The 7,407-nt window shown below is 41.1% G+C and overlaps 1 protein-coding gene across 2 annotated transcripts in view; it reads right to left on the bottom strand.

Annotated features, from left to right (window-relative positions):
* LOC100545239 (LIF receptor subunit alpha) overlaps nt 1-7,407 on the bottom strand; it is a 55,641-nt gene that overhangs the window by 47,245 nt on the left and 989 nt on the right. For both annotated transcript variants that reach the window (XM_010725355.3, XM_010725356.3), the window contains exon 2: nt 628-734. The gene's annotated coding sequence lies outside the window, so the exon portion shown is untranslated. The remainder of the gene's footprint in view (nt 1-627; nt 735-7,407) is intronic.

Consider the following 7,407-nt stretch of genomic DNA (forward strand, 5'->3'; position numbering starts at 1 on the left):
GTTGAAACTAGATGATCTTTGAGGTCCTCTTCAAGCCAGGCCATTCTATGATTTTATGATTCTATCGTACTAAGGACCTGTAAACTGTATCTTGCAAGTGTTACATTTGCAAAATGTATTTAAGCGACAATATACCATATACCACAGGAGCATAAATATTTTGCTTTAGAGTCTTCATGAGCTACAGCAGAAGGGATTGAAAAGATCAAATATGCATGCACATACCAGAAATGTACAAGTATCCTTTTTTTCCAGTTAAGAAAATTAAAACATTCTAAGAACCAGCTTTCATTAGAAATAGTAAAATTTGATGCACTTTACCTCAAAAGAAAAGATGTACAGATGATTATTACCAGTACTTGTTAAACAACTTTTAAAGTAAACAGTTCTTCCTAACTCTGGGCTTAGACTGCAGAACCTTCTTCACAAGTCCCATGAACCGAGCAGCAAAATGCCATCAGAGATCACCTGTGCCCTCTGAAATGAAGGTATTTCAAAGCCATAGGGTGCTGTACAAATAAGTGCTGATTTACGTGAGCAAACAAATCTCAGTAACCACATATATACGCATACTGCTCCTGACTATGACTAATCTGACCTTATGAATAAAGCTATGCATACACTTACATTTGCACTGCTGGCAGGAGCTCAGATGCAGGAGCCTTTGATGGACTCAGTCCTCACTCTTCAGTGCAGCAGAGCTGAGCGCTGAAGTGAGCAGCCACAGTAGGTACCTGGAGTTAAGAGATTCATATAAGCAGTGGGGAAGAATGCTGTGCAACAGCTTCCATCAGAAAAGATCCTGAATTATATGCACACCTTCTGTGCTTACATATGTAGTGAGAAAACTTAACATTGCTCTGAGCCCATTAATGACCTAAATCTGCAGGCAGCTACTGTAACACTGAGGGCTTGCTCCCATTATTGTCTTCAATTATCACAGCCCAAACTCATCTCCAACCCAGAGATACCTACTGATTAGCCAAAAAGCATACAGCAGGGCAAAAGGATGAAACAAAAGAACACAGTATTTTCAAGGATATGTACTTCGCACATTAGCGCTACCTACAGTGCTTATTAGTTGAAACATGGAGAAGTAATTGGAAAATATTCAGTTCTCAGAGTACGAGTTTTAACATCACCCAAATATACATTAAAAATCACTGAAAAAAATATCCTCACAACTCAGTCTGTAAGGATGAGGCTACCTTATAGAATTCAAGCAAACACTGCAAGAGAAGTACTAAACATTCACTGGCAATGGAAATGGTCTAATCCAGTACTGACGGTTTACATGCAGAATGAAAAAGTTACATAGAGCAGATCAAGTCTGGGAGATAATCTGCTGCTGCAAAGCCTGAAATAACACAACTATTTAGTTTAACAATGTTACTTTATTACTTTTCTCAATTACATACAAAGAAGAAAGGTTTAAACATAATCCATGAAATATGAGATACAAAAGACAATGCCATGTAGCAGGCCACCACTGAAAAGTGCTGTTCCGCTGTTTTTTATTGTTCTTGGGTTTTGTTGTTGTTGTTGTTGTTGTTGTTGTTGTTTTAAATAAAGTAAGTTGGCAGTGGGAATACAACAAAAACTGTTCAGAGCAACAGCTGTGGAGCAAGACAAACAGCATGAGAACCAAGGATACCTCTAGAAGAAGAAAGAACATCTCAAGGCTCTGATTGGATAAGCGCCTGCATGGATGGTTGAAGAGTGTAGAATACTCTGCTGACATGTAGAAGTGGATGGGAAAGCTGTAGGGACAGATGGGAAAGCCAGAAAAAGAAAACTGGTGAAGGTATATAAGTGATGTGAGAACTTGTAATGAATGATTTGGTTCGTTCACATCAGACGCTGCAGGCACTGGCAAAGCTTTCCAAGGATTGGATAAACTGCTTGAAATCTTAAGATCAGATGCATTCTTCAAAATAATTCTAAATACGGTCTTAGCACAAATATTTCAAAATTTAAGTTTCAGGTTCATATTACACTAATGTGAGCCTAGATTAACATAAAAATCCCAGGTCTTGTAACTGTTTTAATACTGAAGGACGACAATATACAGTGGACAAACTACCAATTTTGAGGTAAGATTTAAACTAAAAGTCACATGGTAAGTTGCTGGATTTACATCCACATCAATTCCATCATTTGAAATGTGCAGTAAGACTAGACCAAAAATATCCTCTTTTGAAAAATTCCTAGCATTTTGGAGAAGAAACCGGCCAAACACATTCAATTTGGAGGAGAAGGCCGTTCTATCTTGGGAACTGTGACAATGCTATTCTAGCAGATGAATTATGAGTTACGTGCCTGGAGACCTGTGTACTAAAGACTTCTCATGGCTATGACCTTTGCTGGAGTACGGAGCAGGGGAAGGAGGGGAAAAGGAAGAGGAACAGGTTGACTCTAGGGAACAGATATTATTATCCTCGTTACCAGCAGAAACCCTAACAGAAGTAAAAGAAGCGTGCAACAAGTACATGCAACTCTCACACACAGTACTTTGATGCTTGTTACAGCTAGCTCAAGACAACACTGAAGTTGTCTCTTTCTCAGAACTCCCCCTAGGATTAAGCATTAAAAGCTTATCTTCTTAGTCTTAGTTCAAAGTAGCTGTAAAATCATGGAGGCCAAATCTCTCTTTTGCCACTGATGATGAACCTGATTCAAAACATAAAACACTGTGAAAATTAGTTGCAGTTCAAACACATATAACTTATATTCACCTTTGGGCTTCAGAGCCCACAGAAGCCCAATGCGTATGATTGACCACTGTAATTTTCTGATGTTCACTTGATTTAAGCAGCTTTTTTTCCCTGCAGTGCTTTTAAAACCAATTATTTGAGAAAGACATTTTGTAGCTCTATCCTTACTGATTTTATAGTTAGAAGAGGCTATTAGATCACTTGTTTCAAGAGAGGCAAATCCACAGTCAGCTATCCAAACAGGGTTAAGTCCCAAGGCAAGTGGCAGAGATGCCTTGGCACAAGTACTTCTAGGTGACAGCACAAGCCCTGATCTGAGAAGAAGGAGGGCTGCCAGAATAAGAGAAATATTGTCAGACAGCCCCAGAAGGCAGCTGTCTGCCCAAGCCAGGCCCACACTGAGCAGAGCCATGCCTCCTCTCTTGCTCATCCAAATCTGCCAGTCCTCTGGGCTCTCCAAGATACACGCAATTGTAGAAGCACTCCCAAATGTCCAAGTAACATGAAATGCAACTTCATAGAAACCATCAAAACCAACTTTTTGTGAGTTGCTCAAAGTGCTCCCATAAAGAATTTATTACATCGTTAAGCAAATTCTATAATAATAACAAAATTACACAAGCATAAGAAAGTTTCCCACATACTTTTCAGATAACATTTGTTATCTAGAGTACAAACAGAGTGCTGTACATAAATTCCATGATTCTGCACTACAAACCAGGCCACTTCGGTATGAAGTTAAAACGCTTCAGTCAATACTATTGAAGCTATTATCACTGCACCTGAAGCCCCACAATATTGCTCTAATCAAGTACACTATAACAGTGAAAATTTTTGGCTGGCCTGGAAGATGCTGGAGCATAAGAACAACCTGAAGTCTACCTTCAGCTACTGAAGACTTCAGGTGGCTGAGGCTGGCCATTATGCTGCACTTTCTGTTTTTGAAGGATGATTCCTCTCAGTACCTAGGTTTACAAAAGAGAAAAGACTCTGCTCACAGACACACGTGGCCCAAGAGATGGGGAAATCGTCCTGCTATCCCACATCAAGCTGCCAACAGACTGCCCATGCTCTGCTTTTTGGCATGGTAGGAAGTGAGGCAGAGGAGCAGGGAGTTGCTACAGTGCCATCCTTGTTTCCAGGACACGTGTTTTTATAACTTGTGCTCCCTGAGGTAAAAGGCATAATTTGGACTCCACAGCTGACAACTCAGCAATTCTCTGCCTATGGGATAAGCGAAGGCTGCTTCTGTTGTAGCAACAGTCTTTGTCATCACACCAGTGCCAGCTACAGACAGTGCATGGAAAGTAGGGGAGACGTATGCCCTTCAAAACTTTACACCCTGACCAGCATTCATACCAATGGGTTAGGAGCTATATTTAGTTGAAGCATTTTCTCCTTGCAGTGAAATCCACTGCTAGGAGTGACTCGAGAGAGCAGTAAAGAAAGGCAGGCAGCAGTGAAGGGGCAAAAGACCCTGCTACAAGCTCCTGGCTCTTATAAGAAGGGCAAGGACTTTGCAGTCACACACCTGGAGGGCTCCCATCACCTGTAAATCCAGGAATTGCACACTCACCAGAGAAGGGAGGACAGCAAAGATCAGCAATAGCCCAGTAGTTACTACAGAAAGCCTTATCCAGAGTTTGAAACTGCTAGATATCACTAATTCTACTTAATACCTGTTGGCTCCTAATTCAGTAAGCAAAGTAGACAAGGAACAAGGGAATTTTTGTTCGTGGGTGGCTGGTATTTGAGCTGTCCCTACCCTACAGAGGTGGGTAAGAAAGTAGCTCTACCCATCTAGGAATTTATATAGCCCTCACCACTGCCACAGTAATGAGTCCGGAAGAAATCCAGAAGATTCTGGAAGAAATCCCTGGAGACACTTAAGCACATATAAAATCAGAATTTGTGATGCACAGAGCTAGAACAACACGCTCCAAAATCCCATTTAGCTGCAGCTAAATATTAATGGGGACAAAAAAAAGGAGAGAGAAAAAGGAGAGGAGAGATGATAAATTATGTAAGCATCAACATGTCTATATGCAGATATCTCAAGTTTGATAAGACCAGAACACCTGCCTAACACTCATATGCTCAGAATTCACAAGGCAATTATTCTTTTACCTAAGCCAGCCAATAAAATGTTCACAGGTCACATACAGCCATTCACATCAGGTTCCCCCAAAAAGTAGTCAAGAAAAGAAAGCTATAGCAATGCTCTACTTGCTGGGATGGCCCAATAAGTACACAACATGCTGAGGGGTGGGGAGCATCTGTGACCATGAGATTAAGAGACAAGCCAGGATGGAGACTTCCCCAGTCTTTCTGTAGATGGCATTTCTCTTCATAGCTTCAATAAAATCTGACTCAGAGCAGAATTCCATGTCCTTGTGAGGGAGACTGGAGGACCGTGTGCTCCAAGCCCTGCTCCCAGGGATTACTTGTATCTTTTGTATTAAGCTGCTTATGGAGCGAAGTACATGAGCTAGCCTTTGGACATAATCGCTCCTCATGCCATATCTAGAAGAATGTATTTTATTTTTCTTATTTTTAGACAGAAATTAGATGCCTAACAGTCAAGAAGGATTTGTAACTTAATATCAGGAGAAAAAGCACGCTAAAACACAAAACCACTGCAGGTAGATCTAGTCAGTTTTGTTAACAGCAGTGAAAACTGATTTCCGCACCCATTTTCCACATCTCAGTGGGCATGAATTGATGTCTAACCCAGAGTAACGTATATTGTCTTGAGATACTTACTTAAGCAAGTATCTTTACATCTACTTCATCAAGACTTCCTTGTACTGCTAAATAACATCCCTCCACTTAAGTCAACTCTGTATTTCAAACATCAGTTTCAACACAAGATCTCAGTATTTCTGTTACAGCTATGTCCTATCTCTATTATTGAAAATGGAGCAAAAACAACCCCATAGAGCTTCCTGATTTCCTTTTTGCATTTTCCCTGAAAGCTGCCATTCACAGAATCACAGTATCGTAGGGGTTGGAAAGGACTTCAAGAGATCATTGACTCCCACCCTCCGCTAAAGCAGGTACCCTACAAAAAAATCACACAGGTAGGCGTCCAGCCAGGTCTTGAACATCTCCGTAAAAGGAGACTCCATAATCTCTCTGGGCAGTCTGCTCCAGTGTTGTACCACGCTTACAATAAAGAAGTTCTTCTGCATGTTAGTACAGAGCTTCCTATGTTGAAGTTTTAGCCTGTTGCTCCTTGTCCTATCACTGTGTACCACCAAGAGCCTGGCCTCATCCATTTGCCTCTGATATTTAATCAGATCCCCTCTCCATCTTCTTCTCCCCAGGCTGAACAGGCCCAGGTTACCCAGTCTTTCCTCCTAAGGGAGACACTACAGGCCCTCTATCATCTTTGTGGCTATCCAATGGACTACTTACAGGAAATCCCTATCTTTTTAATTCAACAGCTCCAGTAAGCTCATTATAAGATAATCCAACTTTCAAAAATGTGCAAACTTTTTGTTTTCGTTTAGCAAATGTATGACCATTCCTTGTGTTACACAGCAGTATGGTTGAATTTAGCATGCTCTGCTTTCCTCTGAGCACTAACACACGGAATAACTGGAAAAAAGCCTCATTTACCTGGCCACATCATCTACTGAGTCATTTGCAGAAAAACATAATCTATCTGCAGCATCCTTATGATGTGCTGCACTCTACAAGATAGAGTCAGAATCTATAAAAATCTCCATTGTTTAAGACTGCCAGACATACTTTACTTTAGGTACCATTTAATTTTTCAGGTATAATTCTTACCAGCATACATCAACCCTTCTGCTTAAGCGTATCAGCTCTCATGGCACAAAACTCGCTTTCAGGCACCCACCAGATCAAACAATTCATGTTCTAACAGAGCTGCTTCTTATCAATAGTACAGACTCTGCTACAGCATTACACATAAAGATGTATAAATAAAACCATATCTATTATGTTTACTAAAGTTCTTAGAGTAAGCCTGGGCTGTGTATGATGATGAAACAGAACTGACTTCGTAACAACAGATGGCAAGTTATCTAGCACATGAAAATTAAAGCCCCATGAGCTCAGTGCTAAAGTTGCAGGAGCAGTTTTTCCACCTTTGAAAATAAGTTTTTCTTTCTTGGAGAGCATCTCTACCTATATAGCTGCTCCTGCCTATTCCACAGTGTCTGTCTATAGGCATGCCCTCACCTAAAGGTTACGTTTCCCCTTTTCCTCAGCGTTTCCCCTTTTCCTCAGCGCACCTGTAAAGGGATTCTGTACGATCTAACTCTCCTGATAGTGCTTGCCATCAGCTGCTCTAAGTGACTGAAAAGGTATGTTTGGACAGTGCACAATGGAAACTCTTATCACTTAATAACGCTGATAAAAGTTGCAATAGGTGAAACAGTGATAAGATGAAAGGATGTGAAGACCGAGTAAACAGAAAGAAAAACCAAACAAATACAGTCTTCTACTATCTGAAAGTGATACTCTAAAACAATTCCAAGGCAGTGATCTTTAAGCTCTTGATTTGTGGTCGTCTCCATCATCCTCTGGCTTAGATACGCCTCCCTACAGACCTGCAGCCTCCTGACGCTAGGATGTTCTCTGCAGCCTCAGCAGACCTTCAGCAGAGACCTGCAGACGCCTGCCCAGCTAACAGCTGGCAGCCGCCACTCAGAGCAACAAACCG

The sequence above is a fragment of the Meleagris gallopavo genome, chromosome Z (assembly GCF_000146605.3).
Source record: "Meleagris gallopavo isolate NT-WF06-2002-E0010 breed Aviagen turkey brand Nicholas breeding stock chromosome Z, Turkey_5.1, whole genome shotgun sequence".
Classification (NCBI taxonomy): Eukaryota; Metazoa; Chordata; class Aves; order Galliformes; family Phasianidae; genus Meleagris; species Meleagris gallopavo.